This window comes from Hirundo rustica, chromosome 3 (genome assembly GCF_015227805.2).
Source record: "Hirundo rustica isolate bHirRus1 chromosome 3, bHirRus1.pri.v3, whole genome shotgun sequence".
Lineage (NCBI taxonomy): Eukaryota > Metazoa > Chordata > Aves > Passeriformes > Hirundinidae > Hirundo > Hirundo rustica.
The window spans coordinates 106,930,516-106,955,295 of NC_053452.1; positions in this window are offsets into that span (position 1 = coordinate 106,930,516).

Sequence of the window (24,780 nt, forward strand, 5' to 3'; positions counted from 1 at the left end):
AAAATTTCTCAGATTCATGAAGCCAGAGATTTTCATATCAATAAGGTCTTAAACAAACTCTTCAGGAACAAGAAAACAGTTTCCATACATTTGTCATACTCCAAAAATGCATGCAAACCCACTAAAAAAATTCATGACTATCACACTGTCATCAGCCTTGAGGGGATCCATGGGGAAATATGATGTCCCAGCTTGTAGGAAAAAAAAAAAAAAATCCATGCAATGTCATAACCAAAACTTTGAACACATGAGATTTGATCTAGTTGATGCCGTGTTGGCCATCGCTAACTAGCCAAGAGAAGATATAAGTAAATATTAATTGTTCTGATTAGTTCAGTTCTAATTCTGTGATAAGGACTTGAAAACTGGTGCTAAGCTCATTATCATGTTAAAAATAGCACGTTTTAGTCAAGGCAAAGCTTGGAGGAATATTTTGCCAACTAATGGAAAAGCATCTCACAGGATCTGAATTATTAAATCAGCGTGTACTAGGCCCTACAAAGTTTCTTCATTTCTCAGATAAGTTTTTCATTAGCCCAGCTTTTTTCCTGAGTCTTATTTGATTTTTATGGCCTGGGATCTTCTCACATATAAAATGGGAAGTGATATAGTCTTGCTTTTGTTGCTGAAATGTGAGATAAAATACTCTTTGGTGAGTTTGTCTATGATGTTGCTTTGACTTTGAAGTCATCTTCCTACAGTTTCAGCCTTGATCTGCAGTTTAAAAACTTTCCAAATAATGTGCTTACATCCAGAGAATAGGTTTAGAAAATGGATCCATTTATCACCCATGTATGATAGAGAATATAAATAGAGTGACACAAATTAAAATTGTGTAGTAGCCTGAAATGCAGCCAGATAAAACCTCAAAGAGATCAACTTTTGATTTTGCTGTTTCCCATGTGCAGGCCAGTCATCTGTCCCCCTGGGCTGGTATTCAGGTGGATAATCATGGTTAGCTATAGCAGCCACTATTTTCCCCAAAACTCTGGTTAGAAAATTTATCTTGGGTAATGTCTGTATTTCTCTTGAAAATACAAGGATACAATGAACTGGTGAGCATCTCCCTGGCAAACTGACTGATTAATCTAATCAAACTGTGTGGTTTCTGACATGAAGTCTCCAAGGCAGATCCAATCTGCCTTGCTGAAGGCTTTAGACAGAATAAACCCAATGTAAAATCACATTTGAAATAAAAATCCCTCACCTACTAATTTATGTCCTTAAACTTGGTGTCTACAAGTATCATCACACTGCATGTTCTCTCTCTTTCCACTTCATTTTATCAATAACTCATATATCAGCCTCTAATATTAGTTTTCTCCTTGTTTAATCTTATAAGTTTCTCCCAGTAAGAAAACAATCCTGTCTGGGGATTCCTTATCTCCTTTACATGGAAGCTCATGGGTTCTCCAGAAATCCCAGCATGCATTTGTTAGCTCTTAGCTTTGGTATCTTAACTAAACTTGCTGTTTCTTGGCTCAGAGAGATTCCTCATTGCCCAGTCAGTGTGAATTCAGGCAGTTTAGTTTAAACAATAGTGGGAAAGAGTTAAAAAGGTCTGCACCAGTGTCAGCTGCAAGTGGTGACCTTTTCTAATGTCTGGCACTTGTCTGTAAAAGTACTCACCTTTTATTCCACTCTCTTTGGCCTAGCCTTCCATCTTCATGTCAAACATCAATCTTAGGACAACCACAGCATTTAAATTGAGACAGATGCTCGTTTTTGAGCAGAATGTTGTAGGACACACTGAGAACAGACGTGAAGGGGCACCCACACCAGCAGTGACAGGACTCAGCTGGAGAGGGTAGGTAACCAGGGTCTGACTCTGTAAATGCTTGTGCTCCACCCTGCTTTGCATCCCCCATGACCTCAGCTAATCTGTTGAAGACTTCAATCCAGTGCTCACTCTGACAGTCAGTGACCTGAACTCAAGGCCAGTAAAAAAAGTGGTAGCTCTTTCCCAGCTGAGATTAGTCACTTGGAGTGGGATCCATCTCACCTGGTGTAACTGTTTACGTCTCAACTCCCCTCTCTTTTTAGACAATGAACAGATGTTTTAACAAATGTTCATCTCAGTGTCATGGTGACACCCAGAATGGTTCCTGTGGATCACAATCCACACCATAAATGTCTACATTGAAGGAAGATTAATCTGACCTTGCAAATTTAAATACCCTTTCATATTTTGTTGCACCAATAACTTTAGCTTTATGAGAGTGTATTACAATGAACAGAATAGTGATAACCAAGTCTGAGTCACAGGTGTAAGATAGGGCTTCCTTGAACCATAGTATGGTTCTGAAGGCATTGAGCATTTTCCCATGAACGGAATGAAGCAAAGAGGGAACTGCAGTAAGGCACAAGAGGGATATTGGAATGCTCCCTGAAAAGTGAGCTATTCATCAGACTAAGGAGAAGAACAATTAGCACACACTAATCTATAGCTCTGCAATTCATCTTGCTTGGATCAAGGCATCACTCCAGTTGCTTTGGAAGACTGTGTTGTTGCCAAACTCAGAACACCAGCTGAGCAACTCCGCAGTGAAGACATAACCTTAATAAGAGAGATTTTTGTTGCTGTAACCATATCCCATTTTTCTCCCCCCATTTTTATTATCATCTGTCTTGAATCATTTCCTTGTAGGGAACTTCAGCTACCAGTGCTAATATCACATATAAGAACTGCCACTGACACCAACACAAAGGAGAACAAATACTTTTTTGTTAAAATATAAAATTTTCCAGCTCTATTTGAGCAGGGCCACATTTGAAATTTATCTTACTCACTGTAACAAAAGTGACCTCATGCACGTGTTTACCTTTAACAGAAAGCTAAAACTGATGTATTTGAATCCTCAAGCAAGATTTGTAGTAAGGAGGAAAGGTAGAAAACCAGGGTAAAGTTGATACCCCTGATACCAAGATTAACAATGAAACAAAATTTTATTTGCTTTTATTTGTTCTGACAACTGAAAGGTTTGAGAGAATTTAAAAAAAAAAAAAAAAAAAAAAAAAAAAAAAAAGGTCTAATGTCTCATTTGCATTCTGCTCCATTTTTGCTCACATAGAAATTTACACAGTTTTTAGTTTACCCAGCTCCTTGATGGCTCAGTTAAGTTTCTGAGAAGCTTAGGTTTTTTGAACCGATGTGGGGGCTGTGTCTAGTAAGAACTGCACCCTGAACCCATTGCTCTCCTTCATCACACAGTAAAGGACAACGTCCACCATGAGTTAATCCAGCATCACAGGTTATTTCTCCAGAGCATGCCTCTTGCCAAAACAGCCCATTCTTTACACAAGACAAGACTAAAGAAGGAAAGAAATGTGTCCTAGCAAACTGTGAGATGAATTCCTGACTGCAAAATTGGAAACAAAAAATGAAATATGAAAACAGAAACTTAAAATATATCTGACTCCAAAGTTCCTTTTTAGCTGTTCCAGCATCTTGGCTACAATGAGTGCAAAGGTCTGGCAGTGTAATGCTTCTCCCTCTCCCTTCCTTTATTTCCACTTCTTCTTTCTTCAAAGCCTGGCCTCACCTTGGAAAGTTTGCTGAGCTTGTTTTCTTTTTCACTGCAGCTTGAGATTCTTCCCTGTTTCTCTCTCCCTTAGCCTGGTGCATGTTTGTCTTCAGTGTTGAATTAGGAAGTGGACTCTTCCTCTCCTACTGGGAGTTTTTCTCAAGAGTATCTGCCTGGTTTTATCCTAAGACACTGTCTACATTTGGAATTAATATTTTTTGTCTTTGACAAAATGCTGGGGTTATCCTAATATTTTCTAAGGCACTCATTACATTGAAATTGTCTGTTGTACATGGTCTCAATCATTCCAACTCATTATGTCCCTTCTCTTCATGGACTCAAGGAAATGTCCTAGCTGAGCCATCCCCACCTCAGTCGTAAAGAATGGAATGAGATGAAGGAAAGAAAGAAGATGGGGAGAAAAAGGGTAAAGGACATGGTGCGTTTTTCTTTGATTTCTCTCCCACATCAATTACATGTTCTCTAATGGCCTCCCAAAATTTTAAGTGACACTTATAGCTGACCATCTGAATTGTCTCATTTATTCTCATGTGTTTCTACATAAGGGTAATAGTTCACTGACCTGATGGGGTCAGATTGTGCTGTAGGTGCTTTTACTGCTAGAGATCAGGACTGTGTTTCCTTGAGGTGCAAGAGCTTTCCCTTTCATGTCATTTCATAATACATACTGTTCATTGTAGTGAGAAAATGCAGCACACAACTTGTCATTCGCTCTCTCCTCTACTGCTGTTTTACAGGGCAACCCTTAAGACTACTCTTGACCTTTTTTTTTCCTCAGTTGAAACTAAGAGTCCTTAAAGTCAACATAATTAATGTTTTAAGTCTGCTTATGATTGATTCTTTTTGATGCCTACACTGTTGTCATGTTTAAGTTTGGGGTATGCTTTGAGACTCCAAAGAATTAAATTTGGACAGAACATTTTTTAAATCTCACATATGAGTGACATGTGCCAGAAAAACTTTGAAACTACCACTAACCACTTGCAAAAAGTATGTTTTGCACTGCAATTCCCTTAAAAACCTGACTGCTTGAGAAGATACATCCTGGAGACAAAAACGTTGTCAGACTGTATACTGCTTGTTCACCATGCATGTTTTGTTTTGTTTTTTTTTTTTTTTTTTTTTTTTTTTTTTTTTTTTTAATCAGAGGTTAAATTTATTCCTATTTTGGTACTGAAGTTAAACTTCTAACTGCATATAAGAAGAAAGATGATTGGGGGAAAAAAATACAAAGTTAAATTACATTCTCAATCATCTGGAAAGGGCTTTTTTTCTTTAATATTGGGCTCTGGGAGCAATAATGAAGAGCAAGAGGCTGCCCAAAGGTGTAACAGAAAAAAACCTTACAAACCAGTCATTTTAGTGTGGGTACATTTCATGGGTAGATCACCAGAACTGTTATCAGCAGTGACAGTTCAGTTCTCCATCACTGGCAAAGTCAGCTAAGATGACAAAGATTGTGAATCTGGAATAAATGAAAATACACTAATAAACTATAGATGACTTGAAACAATGTAGTTTGTCTGTGCAAGTGAGTTCTGTCATCTTTATAATGCCATTCATTTGAGCAAGACTTTGTTCTCTTCATTTGCTTTTAATCTGTATTTGTGCTGTTTCTTATCCTTGTGGTAGCACAAAACTAAAAACTTCATTTCATGTCATACCTCTCTAGCGTGACATAAATTTGCTGGCAGGATGTGAGGGCTAGTACTGATATACAGCTTTGCTTAGTGTGGTGCAGAAGTTTCCAGCCTGCTAAAGTAGTGCACAACAGCAGTAGTTGCCAGGTCCATCGAGGCAGAGGCATTTAGCAGAGCTGCAGACAGATCCTTCAGATAAGTACTTGAGTGCAGAAGCATGTTGGCTTTCTAAATTCTGCCAGCAACCAGCTGTTTTCAGGGCCTGTTCTCCTGCCTGAGAATGTGGGACCAGCATTGGGAGGCAAAAAGCCTGTCAATGAAAAGTTTGCCAAAGGGGAACGTGCCATAGGTGAATGTACATTAAGTGGAGGAGGTGGGTTTGGATGGGTGCAGTTGTGGTACCTGGCAGACAGGTGAGAAAATTGGTGTGGGGGTAGAGCTGGGTTCCCACTGTGTTAGAGCTCTGCCATTTCAACTGCTTGTGCGGAAGAAACAACTGAGTGAATACAGAAATGTATCTCCTAGTATCCATATGGGCTACATCTTGGAAGTTACTGCTTCTTGTCACCAACAGCGGTGTGGCTGGAGCGCAGGATTCATCTCAGTTTTAATATCCATAAGTCAGGATTATATGAAAATGCTTAATTTAATTTTATTTATTAATTTAATTAATTAAGATAAAGTAAGGGCTGGGTCACTGTTTTCTTCAGTTTCTTTCTAGGTGAGTCCACAGCTACAAGTTTTGCTTGTGTTTCATGTCCAAATATGCTCAAAACCTCAAAATGAAACATAGTCAAAACTGCCAAATTTTATCTGGTTCATTGTCAAAATCATGTGAGAATGCAAAGCATAAATCAGCGAAGGATCACTCAGAACTGTGCTTAAGATTCCCTCAGAAAGTCCAATATTCTTATTAAACATGAAATCACATGGATTTTACATAAATTGGAGTAAACAGAGAATATGTTCCTCACAGCTCCATTAACATCATTTTAGCACTTCATACTTCATCTTATCTGAAAATTGGTCTCATTTCAGTTGTCCAGACTGAATCCAAAATTTCACTGAACATGGTGATAATTTGATTATATCCTAAGAATCAGCTTCAGAGTTGGATCCACTGGATGAATTGAATAGAGGAGGTTGTTTGATGCTTCCAGAACCCTTTTGAAACACAAAATCCATCTTTCTTAGACTGGAATATTTAAGAAAAACAAACATATCAACAAAAGCTCCATGTGTCCTTTTAGCTTCCTTCCTCATGAGTGTAGTCTCTGTAGTTTCTGTGCCTCAAAAGAGGAGTACCCAAAGTTTATATTTATTTATGCTTATAATTATCTGTCATGTTGTAAGATATTTTTACTGTATGCAAATATATATATATATCAAATTTTAAAATATCTAACTAATTTCATCCTAAAAAAATAACATGCCTAAAATATGAGGATTTTTTTTCCTATGCTTGTATGTGCTCCTGTGAGGATTTCCCTTCCCACTCTCTTCACTGGAAGTCATAATGACCAGCTTACACTACTTAATTCATTTGACAAGGATTATATTGCACATATGCTACAGATCTAAACATTGCCATTTGCAGTTTTCCCTATTAGGAGAATTTATATTTCTACCCAAAGCCTCTTTTTAGGCTAGCTCAGAGCTCCAAGGATAATGCTGGTTACAAATCTGGTTTAAAATTTGTATTTTTAAGCCCAGCATTTTTATAGTTTTCAAAAACCCACACTGAAATAAAGTAATAGGGAGAAAATACATTTTGATAAGCTAGCATTAAGGGTGAAATAGTTATTTTCTCTACTGTTGTGTAATTTTTCTGCAAAAAGAGGTACCTCAAACACAGAAACACTGGAGTCACTTAGAACATTTAATATGATGACTGATTATTTAAAATATGCTGTGAAAAACTTTGGGTTTAGAAATACTTACGCCCTGAAGACTTATCATGAAGAATGACTGCATTCCACAGCAAGAACAGTGTTTGGAAAGCTTAGCTCACTCCAGCCTACTCAGAACGATGGTAAATTTCACGTATTGTACACTGTATGCAGCTTTTATGCAGGTGTTTCACGGGGGGGTTGGGGTGGGGTTTTTTGATTAAAAAATGTTCCTGATCACTTTCCTTCTGCCCCCTCTAAGAACACATAGAAAAATCATTTTGCTATTTCAGCCCCAAAATTACAAGTAATACAACTGTTGCATTATCTCTGTTATCTCTGCAACAGGGATGGAAATCCTGATTTTCCAATATGTTCTGCCTCTAAGTACCCTGCTCTGTAGTGAAACAGGGAAAACTCCAGAATATCTTTGACCTCGATGTTCATAGTGCTCACCTGGCTAGCCCTGTGCTGCCCTTTTTGCCTACTTCACTGCATGGGAGGGAGCAAAACCAGGTCACTGTGCAGTGTTGGAAGGTCAGATTGAAGCTTCCAGGCTCTTATATTTACCAGGAACAAAAACAAGGAGCAGTTTCTTGCTGACACCTTCTCCAAACAAAACTGGTTACCTTTTCATTACTAAGACAAAAGGCTCCTCCAATACTGACCTTGACAGGAGCAGCTTTGGGGGTTACAAACATGAATGAAGGACCATGTACTCCTCCCCCTCCTTTTCCTCCTCCAAAATACAATTCTTTTACTCAGAAGGAAGCAATGATGGAGAAGAACATGTCTGGGTTATCTATTTCACCCTATCGTCTCTTCAAACTTGAACCATTATTTGCTCATCTGTTTAGACACTGTTTTTTCTACTCACCATTGCAGGTTATCAGGGAATCATTTATCCAAAGTGACTCAGTTATTAGGTCACATCCAAAGGAATACACAGAGCACGGCTAGGGCGTGAAGTCAACTATGGCAGGATCTTACACAAGTATTACAAAATTTTTTTTTTTTTTTTTTTTTTTTTTTTTTTTTAACCCAGAGTGACTGCCACTGACCTACATTACAGCGGATACATCATCAGGACTTGACATGTACAGTATTTGTCTCAGTATGATGGTTTGGGGACAAAAGAGTAAAGAGACCTTATCAACATAACTTTTGCATCAAAGGTGACAATGATCTCTGGTCATCTTATTTACCAGCACAGATATAGTCAAAGTGTTTTACATTAAATATATGTTTCTCATAACACTGAAAGAATCTATAAGGTTTCAAGAAGAGATATAGTTTTTCATAGATGCACACAGCCTAATACGCTTCTCAGAAACTAAATATTTCATTATAAATTTACTGACATGAACAAAGTCACTTCCTCAAAAATATTTCGAAATTCTGAAATCACTGTTTATTTGTCATGCAGGAGTAAAACTGACAGAGCGCAAAATGCAATATTTTTGGCAACATAAAATAAGTGTTGCAAAATTGAAGATGCTGCAAATGGTTTCCTATAACTTTGTTCCGTGCTATGCATTTTGTCTGGAATATTTCATTGAGGTGAAACTCAAATTTTTCTCACAACTCACACAGCAAGAAGTAATGAAGTCAAAAACCCCTCTAATTTGCCCTAGTTTTCATGCCCTTAAACTCTACTGAGCTAGCTGCATTTATCTTAGGAATGTAGTAAATAGAGCATTTTTCATATTAATATGCAATCTATTTAAGAGATTCATCTGCTTATTTTTTTTATTATTTCTCAAACCAAAAATATGGGAGTTGTGCAAAATTATATGCAAAACAGAGAGACTTTGTCAGAAGCAATTTCGTTATGTATTATTTCTCTTTTGTTTTGTTTCCTTTTTCATCCACTAGAGCCATTAGCACTTAATAATACAGTGTAATTCACTGATTCCCCTAGGCAAGGAAAGATTGTAGGCACAAAAATGTTGGGGAGGGGGGTCTTAAATGAGGGTCTCTAACCTCAGAAATTATGCTCTCAACAACCAGTTTACAAGATAAAAGTGATTTTTCTCCTTGACTTTAGGAAGACAGTACTTCTTTTGAAAGGGATTTCTTACTCACCTCTTGGATCATTGTCTTGGATCTGGCTACAGGCATTTCTGTGTAGCAGAGGGCAGGGCTTAAGCCACAGTGTCTGTTCCTACCTTCCCTCTCCTCAACACTTCTATATTGGGCAGATTGTGCTTTGTGTTTTGGTTTTTGAGACTCCTACTATCTCTGTGCATCACAAGGTAAAGTACTCATAGAAAACGGGTTGGGAGTTCCACTCACCTGCACAGCACTTGGAAAATTCCAAAGCTGCAAGGTCTGTGCTAGAGAGTGCAACACTCTTTTATTTATTGATTTTTTTGTAGGAAAAAAAACCAAAAACCTTCCACCAAGTAAACAAAGCCATACCTTCCACAAATCAGATTAGGTCTGCAGTCTGCACATTAAATATTAAAAAAAAAAAAAAAAAAAAAAAAAGAAAAAAAACCAAACAAAAAAACCCAACACAATCACAAAACTGCTTAGTAAAAACAAAACAAAACAAAACAAAAGCCCAAAAAAACCCACCATCACAAAACTGCTTAGTAAAATAAAATTCTGAATAACTTATCCCACAAAACCAATATGGAATATTTGCTTTGCTTACTGTAAGGGGTTCTTAAATTCTTTTATGTTCAGCACTTTTGATGTGATTACAACAGCTTTCACAGACACATACCTGTAGCAATGCTGTCCTATCCAATATTGAGCAAACCAATCTGCAAATGTATCATGGCTTAAAATATGATTGTTCACTAAGCAACTGACACTGAAAAGAATTCCACACACTACATGTAGAATAAGACCTGGTCAACATAAGTAAGATTAAAACAGCCTGGTCCTTTATGAACCCACATAACAAAAATAATAAAAGTGTATGGATTGACCATACTCTATTTCTGTTTTGCTTGGTCCACAAACTATCTTGACCACCCCTTGTGTAATTTGTAAAGGAAACACAACTAACTTAGGACTCAAAACTGTCTATTTATTCTTCAGAGCTGAAGATGAGATGTGGGTTATGGTAGAACATAATATATATACCAGTTGAGTTACAGTCTGTACAGGATACAACTGAAGAACTAAACCCAAGCTAAACTCAACTGAGTCTAAAATAGGATTAAACCTGGAATATGTTTATTAGGAAGAAAAGTTTAAATATTAAACACAAGTGCCATGTCTCTGTGACTGACCTAATAAACATGCATAGAACCTTTCTAATTATTTGGAGATCGGTGAGTTGCTCTTTAGGTCACTAATATTTATACATGGTACATGCTTCAGCTAGCTAAAAAATTATACTTGATGGACTTCAGGAATGATGCTGGGAAAAAAGACACACCATTACAATAACTGCAGCCAAAAATCCTTCAAGAAATTAGTAACATGGTGTGCATCATACTGGAGTATTTATTTATTTTGTTAGTTTGATTGGGTAATACAAACCCCTCATAGATAAGGTGATTACAAAACAGGAATAGCAGCCAAAGTCCTGGCACAAAATACTAAAATCCCCACCTCACTTTTGTCAAGATCAGCATCATTTCCAAGCCAAATTTCATAAAAAGGATACACTACTTGAAAATGTAATGAGAATGCAATGAGAAAAGGATCACTGGAGACTTAAGAGTTTGGCAATCAAGTTCTGGAAAATTCTTTTGAAAAAGCAACTAAACTAGAAGTTGAAAGAAGCCTTGCTGAGCTTTTAAGGGGGTATGTACCCTGGACACAATACACCTATTATGGAAAATCAGGTTTTATATTAGTCAACCATATTCCAAAATTCAGAAATTACAAGAGAATCTTAGTTTTTATGTATATAAAAAGCCAAATGAAAATCAAAACACTAAAAAAAAAAAAACCAAAAAACCCCACCAAACCCAAAACAAAACAAGAAAAAAAAAATCCACTAAACCAAGAACAAAGCCACAAATAATTTTGCACTAAGTTATTTTTTATAGATTTTTAGTTGGTTGTATTAAAACTGTGCATGAATCATGACCATGACTACAAATGTGATGATGAAATGTCAAAAAGAGTTTTCCCTTTCCGACCAAAAGCATCTTGTAACTTTGAGTTAACAGATGTCACTGACATCGTGACATTATAGCACACACTAAATTGCATACTCTATTATTAGTTGGGACAATCCTTATCTATTACTTCATTTTAATACCAAATACATAGACTGCCCTTACCAAATATGTAGTCCCATAATGCCCTTTTCAATTAAGAAAAGAAAGCTGCATGGTTTTCTACCTGGTCATGAAGATATCTATTATAACTTACATCATGACAATCATTATTAAACATTTAAATGGGAAGAAAAATCTGTTGTGTAAGTTATTTTGCTCAAGACATACATAAACTGCCTTAAAAATGGTAAAATTTGACAAAAGCTTATGACAAACAGCTGCCATGTCGACCACCATTTACAGCACAAAATACTAATATTGTAATAAAATAGTAATGTTGATCCTTCCACTCAGACCAGAAAAAAAATTGAATGTGTGTGTCCAAGTACCTCTGTAATTCTTATGCTCCTTAATAGTGAAAACTACCCTTGATTTGACCTTGTCATAATTTGATCTCAAAGGCTGGTGATCTCTTTACCTTTCTGGAAGTGTGTCTCAGCCCTTAGAAGTCACTCTGCATAGTAGACAAAGCTGTCTATTTCCACTTTTTAATCCTGGAAGGGTGGCAGTCAGTGGAATCATGGAAAAAAATGATCAGTGACTGAACAGTACTTTTATTTTTCATACAATGATCTATAAGATCTATATAATACAGTTTAAACCAGTCTGATTTTCTTCATGCTGAAGATTATTACCTTGTTCATTTATTCACAGAAGGTCAAATTATATCAAAGAATGGATGACAGGTTCTCCAGTCATAAACATAACTTATCTGAGAAAAAAAATCATGGCAAACTGGGAGGAATGGCAAAGGATTTCATTTAGTGATATACACTAGTTCTCCAATATCTGACTTTAGACTGATTTCATCAAACAAAACTATGCTTACCACTTTTTCTTCCTTTTTAGGAAATTGTAAGGATTATAGAAAACTGAAATTTGATGAAAGGTAATATATGAGAAATACATAGCATTAGACAATTCAGTAAAATATGTTATGTCTTAAAAGTCATTTGCTAGGAACAGGTTTAATGTTCTCGTTTTAGATGTTCCTTCTCTTCATTTTTTAAAGCTTTTATGTCTATTCCTATCTCACATGTAGATGTAGAAAAAAAATTATCCTGTAAATAACGGTAAAAAAATATTGCAGACACTCAATAAATTTTGAATATAAACTTCATGCTAAAATTAATCTCAAATATAAATTGAAGGGGTTTTATAAACAAGTTTCAGAATGAAAAGATAATGTAGAATGTCACTGTGGATGTATAAGTAACATTTTAATTAGTAAGATTAAATTAATGGTTTCTGAACTCTGTATTTGAACGCAATTATCAAGGTAAATTTGAGAAAAAATATACTTGGCATGCCAAGGGGTTGTTTTTTTTGTTTTGTTTTGTTTTCATGAAAAATATTTTAAAAACAGCATTGCCCACCCATTTTTTAAATATGTCTCTGCCTTTTCTTTCTCAATCCAAAGAAGATAGAAAATATTTGGTGGGCTACATCAGGTAAAGCAAGTCTCTTTTATATTCACAGATGCATAAAGACTTCCCGCTCTTTGCTCATCTTTAATCAGGCTTTTCTAAGGTAGGTTATGAACTTATTAAATGTGGGGTTTTTTGGCCTGCACGTGAAGCAGGTTAAGTTCCCAAAAAGAAAAGATCGGATATTCTCTGCTAAAGCACTCTTACCTTATCTCATTTAGTCTGGTCCTTAGCAGGCAGAAGGGTGCAAGTTTCCATCATATTCTCAGAAGATTGTAGACAGCACACTTGACTGAGCTGTGACAATAATGAACAACCCCACAGCACTCCAAAATTGCATCCCAATCAGTTGTAGAGTAGCAGAAATGTAAATACCTTATTCAAAACTCTCCCAAACAGGTAAAAAAAAATCTAGATGGCCATTTCCCAGTGGTTGTAAATCGTCTGTCTAAATGCCACCTTAACTCTGGGCTTTGAAGACCATTGTAAAAACAATGTGGTGTCTTTTGCTGTAATTCATGTGGAGACTTTACTGCCTTCTGAAAAAAAAATCCTTCTTCACTGCATAGCTCAATCTCTGATTAGCTTCAGCTCAATAAAATCAATGGCATAGTCTTCTTTGCAAGAAATTTTTCCTAATCAACAGATGGGTCTTTTGTGTCTGTGTGTGCATGTGTGTCGCAGTGTCCCTCACACCTAGCAGGTGTTGACCACAGGCTAGCTCAGTCCTGCACTGTGACAGCGTGGATTGGTCGGGGTCACAGGCAGGGCGAGTAACCTCCTCCTGGTGGGTCTTTGGTTCCCCACACGGGCGGCTGGACCTGATGGTGTCACGACCACGGCGGCGGATAAAGGGTCGACTCTCTCCAGAGCAGGGTAAAAGGTGGTTTTTAAAGGGGAGTCCGGCAAGGAGCTCCGCCTCAGACCCTTGCTGCCCAGAGAGAGCTGAGATCAAAGCTGAGCAGAGACTTATAAATGAGGGAGGATCCAGGGGTGGTGACAATGGGTCAGCCAATAAGGGAACATGGGGGTGTAACAGGGGGTGTCAACTTCTGAACAATGAACGAATCACAAGAGGGGAGGAGGGGATTCCCCGGGCACCAGCCTATCACTCGACACCTCTCCTGGATCTTTCTAGAATCCAGGGAAGGGTCCCAAAGTGACAGACAGGGCGACCAAGAAGAGAGAGAGAGAGAGGGTGTTGACAGAGAGAGGTGGAATAAGAGGGTGATTGACACTAAATGACTGGTTGTATAACAAACTCATAGGGGGGAAACCATTACAGAAAATGGGGGTCACAGTGGAATGAACCATTACAAAAAACTTCTTATAAAACTTACAAAAATAACTTAATAAAACAACTCTTGCACCACCACACGTGCGCATGTATGTACAACCATCTGTTTCATCTGAACCTTAGAATTAATATGTACAGCATATTCATGCTCATCATGTGAAATTAAAGGAGATCTGATAAACTAAATCCATTTACTTTCAGGGGCTACCTATTGGACTAAATTCATCAGTGGTGTCCAATAAGGAATATGCCAGTAAGAACTTGGACATAGTCATCACATAAAGAACAAGTAAACACGGGCTACTGAAACTGAGTAGTGATCAAAAAATTGGTCTAAAATGCCTAATGGATATTAAATACTTTGACCCTGGCGCGTAGCCAAGAGGACTAGAAGAGCAGATGCCAACTATAAAAATTGAAGCATTAGTTTTACATCACATTTATTACACTTCCGTATTTTTCTGTGTGCTGTTGCCATCACTCTGACTTGTCATGATAACTTGTTTCTGGCTCTTCTTCCACTTCTGTTGATCCAAGGGGCTCATTAAATACCCACTAATAGAGTCAAGGGAAATCTTTCCACGACTTCAGTAAACTCTGGATCAGATCTCACATTTTCTTAAACTTCCACATCCTTTGAGACCCCAGGTTTCACATTTTACCTTAGACAACATTGTCTTCACAAATGGATATTTTTTTATTATGAAAATCAGTCTTTCCTTCTTGTTGAGGAAAGTGATGCCAGCCCCATTATTTATATCACATTTAGCAAACCCACAGGAGTTGAGCAAATCTGGAACCCTCCAGGAGACTGACTGCCTTGATGAGTGTAGCATAAGTCACCCAGGCTGAGGCCATTCACTCAGTTATTTCCGTGTGTAAATATTAAGTTACAATATACTGTAATGGAACTAACAGTGCCTGCTCCAAGTCAGGTGCAATGAATGAGCTCTGGTTCAGTACCAATAGTTCTTTTCAAAGGTTCAGTTCAATTACACATGCCCAGCACCTTTTGCTTGCACATGGATATGCATTATCTCAGACACTGGGACCAGGTTCTCTGTAATTTCACATCCCTGGGACACCACAGCTTTCTTTTGTTGTAGCCTAGCTCTTACCCTGCAGGTGAAATTGCTCCCAGTCTGCAATTACTTGACTCCACCTTTGCTGGAGAAGGGATGGGGCACAGGACACACACTCAGACCCCCTGGAGAAGGGTGTCTGTTACTGCTGCAATGGCTGACTCTTGAGCTTAAAACCAGATCTTCCCTCCCTTAATGATCCTCTTCTCCGTTTGGAAGATTATTAGCCAAACATGTGGTTGCATTTTGTGGTTTTGGACCATGAGAGGAGGGGGATGGTGAGATAAATTATTTAGTATATAATGCACCTTACAAAGTCTTGTTTCACGTGGGCCACTTGTTTCTGTGGATTGCCTCAGTACAGAACACACAGGACTTCTGTGCTCTCACTTTATAAACAGTAGTGCAAAGTCTATATTTTCCATACCACTTACCCATCTTACAGAGGAGAAAATATCAGTGATATTTTTTCCACCCTCCCCAGAAAGTATCAAGTGATTCTTCGATCTAGCCAAAACAGAAAGGACATTATACCTTAAATCATAGCTTTTTATGAATTTGCTACTAAAATACCAATGAATTTCCCAATGCAAAATAATTAGCCAAACTTCTAATAGGAGCTGTTTCTCCACATGAAAAGCTCTGGTTTAATTATTTTTTTTATGCACACAAAAGCACCAGACTTTTGTGTCTAAAAAACTTCCATACTTTCATTATAAAAAAATATTTTTCACATTATAAATACATAAAGACAGCTTCTGAAACTTCTTTATGTCTAATTCATCTAATTTGATGTTGCTTTCTAGTAATTTATAATCATTATTTTCCCTGAGCTCCTTGCTTCAGTCATCATTCATCAGTTCTCACACTAAAAGGAGTTTTTACAGCTGGGTCATAAACCAAATCAATGGAAATGTTGATGCAGTATTAACTATATCAATCCTAACAGGTGTCTCTGTAATATCCCTTGTAAAAGAAACACCTCTATGCAGTTCACCAGCAGGCTCCAAGGATTGTGCAGAAGGAGGGAGCAGGGAATAATGAGTAATTAGGGTTTTCACTAACCAGAAAGATAGGTTCTTTCAATTTTTGTACATTAAAAGTCACATGTGTAAGCATTGTGGTAATATAGATCTCAGCTGCACACTTCCAGCAAACTCATAACGAAATATTAAAAACCATCCCCAAAGAGGAATGGTTAATTTTCCAATTAATTTACTCATTGTATGCAATCCCATGAGCTCTGCCACATACTCACATTCAGGGTCCATGTAAGGGATTTTTAGCAAGGAAAATGGTATATGTTGGAGTGATTGGTAAGAAAATATGCCACTCATCTGGCATATTTATTGTTTAAATCACAGTTTAGGAAATGTCTTAGCAGTGTGTGTTGGAAGGCCAAGCTGAGAATTTCTGGGAGAGGTGACCAAGAAAGCACCATCACAGCCCTTAGAGGCGCCTCAGGACATCAGTCTGTGCCTAGGAGTCATTTTGGGGTGCATTCCTTTACATAAAATACACTGCTCTGTAAAGCTGGTATTGTGGTAATATGTGCTTTGTAATTTTTTTTTTTTTTTTTTTTTTTTTTTGGGGGGGGGGAGCTTTCCTATCAATTAAGATCTCCCTCTGATTAGTGCAATTCCATCTATGTTACGTGAATGACCTCTTGCCATTTCTCATTCCTTACTCCTCCTGCAACCCTGCAGAGGAAAGTAGCATCTTCCCTGTGCTTTGGACAACTGTACATCTGTGAATGCTAGAAGGATGTGTTACTCAAGGCCACTGATTTCCCTCAGAGAAAGCTGAGGCACCTCCAGTGGTGATTAGTCAACTTTTTATTGACTTATGCATGAACACAATGGGCTAAAATATATGATTGATTCAATTTCTAATGACATGATAACCAGTAGGAAAAAGGACTGCAGTGTGCGGAACACCTGGTCCTGGTCAAAACCTAGGAGCCTTTGTATAAGAGAATTTAAAAATGCAGGAACATTTTTTCATTTCTTAGATTGTTACTGTGTAGCACAAAATACAACAGTTTGTCCTAACCTCCCAACAGCAACTTCACCTGCCTAATATTAAACAAATTTGTTGTGAAAGACAGAAAACATGAGCATTCTGTCAACACAACGGCGTTTCTCAGGAGTCTGCACCTCCCTTTGAACACAACACCTCACGGGACTGGATGAGGCACAAGGGCCGTTCCCCAGGTGCCACACACCAAACATCTCCTGAAGCTGCCAAGAAGACAAAATCCCTTGTCCTTACTGCAGTCTCCTCCATTGTGCCTCAAAGTGGTAATGTCTAATCCAGGTCAATGGGACTCAGAAGCACCATACTTGCTTAATCCTTTTGATCTTTCATTTATCTGGGGAAAAAAATGACAAGTAAGGAAGTCTTTACAAAAGGCTACACAAGATAGGAAACATTTTCTCTCTCAGTGAATGAATTTCACTTCATTATAGGGGACAGCCAATATGTGCCCCTTACTTGGGAACATTTACTGTTCTGATTCCTTTACAGACTTTGTCCCAAGGCCTGCAATGTCTCTGAAGATCATTACACAGAAGTTCTCCCCTGCAGATTAATATGATATAGCACAATAGGTTTAGAAACTGAATTCATGAAAGATTTTTAGAAAAAAATAATAGAGTTTCCCCATAAGAGATTCCTGGATAGCTTTGCTGGTGGCATGCTTGGGGTTAGCCTGGGAGGGAAAGAGGAGGGAGGGAGGAGGCAAGCACAGCAAAATAGGTTTCTGGAGAGTCTATTGCGAGCTATTAAACTTGCATGAAAACATGACTTCCAGAGGGGCAGAAAGGAATAGAACTCCTTCATGAAAAACAGATAATGAACTCTCTTTTCTTACTTTTGGTATACTCCAACACAAAGCCGTTTCTTGCCCCATTAGCACATCTAGAGCTCCCTCTTCTGATTCACTCCCTCCTCCTCTTTGGGACGTGGACCTTAATATTCTCATGAGCAATGGCAGGAGCATCCAGCTGGAGCCTCCACTACTGAGGTGGTGTGTTCCATATCTCATCTGTCACCATCAGACTGTGATTCACAGGGACATAAAACTGAGGTAAGCAAATCTGGAACTGCATATAAACTGTTCAACTCAATAGGCTTCTTTAGACATGCTCCAAATATTTGTGCAGCAGAGTAGAACCAAAGGTAGGAGTATCAGTCCAGAGTAAAACTACCATTTGGAGGTAGTCACTCATTCAGGCTGCCTTGGAGTAACAAGTGTTTGCTGTGTGACTCTCTTCTAATCCTTGTGCAAGTTTGAGGTTTCCTTGAGGACCTGAATCAAAGATGTCCACAGAAATGTGCACTGAAGTTTTTCATTTTTCTATAATAGTATCAAGATCCTACACAAATTCCAAAACAGAATAATTTGGCAGTCTCTCATAGCTAAAAATATTATTTTCTTTCAGTAAGGAAAAAAAAAAAATTAAGTACTACTTGATGTTCATATTTTTATCATCCTGACATTATAAAACCCAAAGGAAAGACTAGCAATTCCCTTTTTGTGCTGCCAGCATTGGTCTGCCTTTGATTTCCACTATGCTATTCCTAAACGTGCAAGTGCTCTTCAGAGAGGCCTGATAAAAAGATATGAAGCATGAGCAGTCTGTTCTTCACCATCTATTTGGAGGGTGAACTCAAAATGGGGAGTCGCACACTTCTTAATGAGCCATTCTGTTTTTAAGGCATGTTCATGTAGAATTAGCTCAGTCTCCCTCAAATAAAAAGTTAATACTAAGGGGGAAACATTCCCCACCGTTTAATCCCCTCTAGCACCGCATCTGAAATCCAGCCAGACATCACATGTGTACAGTGCTCAGTATATACAGAATGTGTATGAAGTCAGCGAAACACAATTGCAGGGCTTCTATTGAGAAAAAAACAAGACTGACCTTTTGACAGAGAAAATGTTTCTTTCTCACCCAGTTACATCCAACTGGCTTTATATTTCATCAAGCATTTTGCTTGCTTTTTCATTTTCTTTTTCTTCTTCTTCTTATTTTTTAATTACTTTTTAAAACTTTTTCCTGATCATCCAAAACCTGTGGGAATAATCATGATGTTCATAATCCTTCCCCTGAAACCCTCCTTCTGCTCCATCCCTTTCTTTTTTTAGCATGTTGGCAGCCCTGATCAATGTTGATTCATTGAAGGGAACAGAATCTGCAAACTCTTCGGTAACACTAGACAAGCTGCTACTAGAAGCAGCTGCAGTTGCAGTTTGCATCTCACTGGGGGTTTTTCAGAAAACCCACCCACAACACGCATGGGGAATTCTCCCGGACAAGCTGCAGGTGCTATGGATATTTTCATTTAATATTCATTCTTGCAATTCAGCACATTTGTAATCCATGTGGTAAACTGTTACTTACATTTCTCCCAATGGGCCACAACCAGATGTCGAAAATAAGAAGTCCGGTAGAGATATCGCTTCTTCTCCTCTTCGTTGTGCATTTCAATGGGCTTAAAACAAATCTGTTTTCTCAGGACAAAAGAATGTGCTTTTATATTTAAAGACACTTTTGTCGACATTAATAACTAATAAATATATCCAGAAATTGCTAATGTGTTTTGGTTTTTTGTAACTTTTTCTATTATACTCATCACCACAGTGCTTTTCTGTTCTGAAAGTATGACAGAGGTTTTAATTTTTGGAAAAAAAAAGAAGTAATACTTGAGTTTTTTGTATTTAAATATATACCACAGATTGGTTGGGTCTTTTTATTTATTCATTTGTTTGGGTTTTTTAAAAGACAAAAGAAAATTACTGCATTTTTATCTGATGCAGTTTCAGAAATAATCCCCCACAATGCACATCAATGACAGCAAAGAATCTGCTCTTGTCTTTGTTTTTCTTTACTCTTCTCCTCCTAACACCTCTAGGTACATTCTAACAGTACTTGAAATAACAACAAATCTTTCTCTAACAACTTCTCCACAAAAAAGTAGGGGTAGGGGGACAATCACATAAAGCCGCAGGTACAAAACTGTTCATGTTTCTATAAATTTTTAGGGTAAAAATGTTATTCTGCAAAAGAATGTCCCCATCTTCCTGACTTATGCATGTATCTCCAAATTCACAAACACTGACAGGACAGTAGATACAGGTAAGAAAATAGATGGTTCTTTCCTTGGACATCTTGAAATTCTTGTTTTCTGTACTGAATATTTTCCTGTTCCTAAGGGCCCTAGAAAAAAACTAGTGTTCCATTTGGCTAAAGGATGTACAATTTTATTGAAGTTGATAACTGTTGTCCTGAAAAATTTGTCAACAGAAATTCAATGCCATTGAACAAAGTCATACACTTCCTGGCACTCCTGAGTCAGAAAAAGAACAGCATCTTTACTGAATCTCCCTGAGAAGACAGTTTGAATGAATGTAAAAATCTGGTGAATGAGAACCCCACACTGATGCATTTAATTGGTTTATTAGGGCCCTCAAAACTAGTTTCTTTTGCATCTGTCTCTCCAAAGTCAAGAATTCCAGCATAAGCTTAGGTCATGATTAGATTAGTGACCTCATCCCAGTCTCATATTGCAGACACTGGCCATGACCTCCAGTTTCAGGGCACATGGGGTGAAATCCTAGCTATGCTGAAGCCAGAGGGGCCCAGGATGGTTTTCTCCTCACATTCTTGAATCCTTCAGGCTTTGCAGCTGTGCTGCAAAAGGGGACGTGGCTGTAGGATCCCAAAGGTAAATTGATTGTCCATTCTACATGTGAAAACGCTCATGTAGAAAAGGTTAACTTCTTTTAATTAGGACAAAAAGAAACAAAAATAGGAAAAAAATTAAAGCACTTCTAAAAGATTGCTTGAAAATGTTCAGAAGAAAAAGTGGTTTGCCTCAGAGAACACAGTATGTGAAGACAATGGACCCACTGTGCAGGGTACCAGAGCAAATCCTATAATTGTGCAGCTACCAAAGACATGTAAGAAATAACATGAGTAGGTATATGGCAGATGCTTGAAATCCTACCTTGCCAGGGCTACCGTGGCTCCCTCATGAGAATTGCAGATTTGTGTGCTGAGGTGGGAGAGAGCTGAAAAACTCAAGGGCCCAAAACTGTGCTTTTTCCATATGCCTTACCATTACTGAAACACCTGAGCTAAATAACCTATGTTAAGCTGCTGTTAAAAAAAATTCAATAGCTCTCATTATAGCCCAGAATTTCTCATTTCCTACTTGTGGTGGGATGCCGGTTGCACCCTGGGTTGCTGTCTGGAGCATATAATGACAGTGGTTCAGGGCCCTTTAAAGGTATTCTCTTTTTACAATGCCAACAAGGTAGTGGCAGTAAAAAAGAGAAGGGGGGAAAAATCGAACCCATAACAGTACTGGTGAATGAGAAGCATATGTGCTGACAGAGGAATGCATTCTGCAGGGAGCTGCACTGAGTTAGTTAAATCCGCATGGTTGACGGGTTCAGAGATGCGACAGTAAGTAAGGAAGGCTAGTGGGAAGGGGACAGGAGACGCCAGCACAAAATCCAGTTGATAAACAGATGGGTGTTTTTACATGTGACCATGTCAGGAAGAGCATTTTTAGAAGTGTTTTCAAGGGAAGACAAATGTAAAAAGGCAATGGCAAAACAGTTTATAGACTCTGGACTCCGTGGAGCTACGTAAAGGGATAAGCTTTCAAAAGTGCTTAATTTACATTCCATTTTCAAAAATTCCATCTAACAGTTAAGATGTTATCTATTACTATGTTTCAGTGCCCAAATGTCTTTTAAAAATGGAATTTCAATGTCAGGTCATTTAAATGGTTTGAACACTTTATTGTGACGCCTTTGTCTTTAATAAACCAAGCTTCTGATAATTCTACTAAGCATGTAAATACTAGGTAGAGTTTATTATTTAAATAACTTTAATGGAAATAATAAAATACTATTTGTATTAGCAATATAAGCCATAGCTGTGAAATACAAGATTAATTGCACTCATACAGATTTCAGATAGTGATGATTTTTTTTTTTTTAAATCATGAAACAGCCAAATATAGACTACACAACTGTTCAAGATGAGACATGAAGATGTTGCTTTAGGTAGTTTCATTTCTGTGGTCATGAAAAATGAAAATTCAGAACAAATATGGAAAGTAAAAAGGAAGAACTCATGGTATTGTTTTCACGTAGTATATACCTAGAGCTTCTTGTTCTGATACAGATTATTATAGGGATTAAAAGTTCACAGAAAAGGTGCTTGAAAGATAATCTGAAATCTAATTAAATATATGCCTAGATACTTTGCATTTTATGCGAGACAATACTAAATGACACTATTTTAGTTAGCTTAGATAAATTTTTAATGGAAAACTTATCATTACCTTCATGGTTTTTCTCCAGCGCATACTTCAAGCTTTTCTTTACTTGCTTCTCTTACTCTGCCCCTTCTTTTTTCCAACTGCCTTTACAATGCAACTGCCTCCCTAAACTTCATTTGCTTCATTTACAAATCCAGAACAAGCCCTTTTCAAACCAAAATCTCAAATTAGAGTTAAATTTCTCTAGATCTTTGTTCCATTTTATCCAAATAATGCCCTCTTGGTAATATATTATAGTGATAATATGTTCTTGGCGGTCCTTGTTTTCAGTTATCAATATGAGATTTTGACTGAAAATCTTCAGGCTCTTGATTTTTTTTTTTTTCCCTTTCTTTTTTCTTTTTTTTCTTTTTTTTTTTAGTTTTAAACTTTCTTGGTGAAGTTCATAGTTTATTTACTCAATCACAGAATCTCAAAATAAACTGAGTTAGAAACAACCCACAAGGAACATTGAGTCCAACTCCTGGCCCTGCACAGGACAGCAACAAAAATCACACCACTTGTCTAAGGGCATTGTCCAAACACTTCTTGAGCTCTGTCGGTCTTGGTGTTGTGACCATTGCCCTGGGGAGATGTTCCAGCACCCAACCACCCTCTGGGTAAAAAAACCTTTTTATAATATCCAACCTAAACCTCCATGATTCATCTTGGAGCCACTCCCTCAGATCCTGTCCCTGGTCACCACAGAGCAGAGATCAGTGTCTGCACTTTCTCCTCTGCTCACAAGGAAGTTGTAACTGCAGTGAGGTCTTCCCTCAGTCTTCTCCAGGCTGAACAGAGTGAGTGACCTCAGCTGCTCCTCACATGGCTTCTCCTCAAGGCCCTTCACCATTTTTATTCCCCTCCTTTGGACTCCCTAATGTCTTAACATCTTTTTTACATTGAGGCACCCAGAACTGCCCCCAGCACTCAAGGTGAGTGAGGCATCCCCAGTGCAGAGCAGAGCAGAGCAGAGCAGGACAATCCCCTCCCTTGCCCCGCTGGCCATGCTGTCCCTGATGTCCCCAGGGCAGAGTTGGCCCTCCTGGCTGCCAGGGCATTGCAGGCTCATGTTCAACTCGCCATCAACCAGACTAATAAATAAATCTTAGGCATATTGGAGGAATTACAGAATGTTCTCTCATAGAAATTTATCAGGTAGTCTCAACAAAGCTCCTTTTGATCTTCTGCTGCACTTTCTTCCTTTCTAAGATTCTTCTTCAATGCATAACACATCTTAAAAGATGAAATTTCTGGACTTTTAAGACTAAAAATAGAATTTCTAATTTCTTTTTCCATACACAGTTCCACTAACTTCTCCTGTGACAGCATTTGAAAGTAAAACCTCCTCGATTTACATTACATTTAAAGTCCTTTGCTCCTGTGGGAGTTCAAAACTAAATAGAGTCCATCAACACATCTCAAACCTTTTTGCTTTTTAGATTTCCCTTTGCTTAGTAATGCAAGAAAGTAAGTGGTTCCAATTAAACTTAAATGTCAGTTCTTTGTTTGCCCATAATGATGAAGGATTAAGACAAGTTCCTAATGAATAAAATTTCAACATCATTTTGATCTTGTATAAAAAATTATCATCACTCAGTTTAGATCCTATGAAACTCCCAACACATATGGCAAAAAAGTTAGTTCTTAATTTTCAAGTCTCTGTATACTCCAGAACATGTATGGATGTCCAAACCTACTCCAGTGAAACTGCACAGGCATAGAGCCTTCAGAAAGTGAATGGATCACATCTGAGAGAGCTCAATTTCAAGGGCATAGAGAACTTTGCAAGCTGAAGCCAAAAGATATGATTCATATCAGATAAAGTATGAACTGCTTCTGCAAATGTAACCCTTGGGGATACCTAATATTGCTTATGAGGAGATGGGAGTCCAAGGAATAAGGTCAGAAGAACTCTGTAACTAGGGAAAAAGATTTTAAAATATCAACAGAAGACTGTCAGTGGGAAAAGGTTTCACAGCTCTCAACAAAAAGTCAAAATGTGCTTCTTGGAACTTGTTAGTATATATATTTTTAACTCCCATTAGGATAGTCTGGAAAAAACTCAGTCTCAAAATACTCTGAGACATTCTTCATAATTGTCTGAAGGTGAGGGTGGCCTACAAAGTGTTTCAATTATCAAAGAAAATATACCAGCACATTTCCCTTCAGCACACATGGGCTTCAATTCAGCAGAGCTCTTGATTTGGTGCATGAGCTATAAGTGATTCCTTCACTAAGAACTCATTGGAAGAAAGGAAACCCAAGAAAATCATTGAGACTATTTAGTTGAAGAGTTACCCATTATGCTGCTG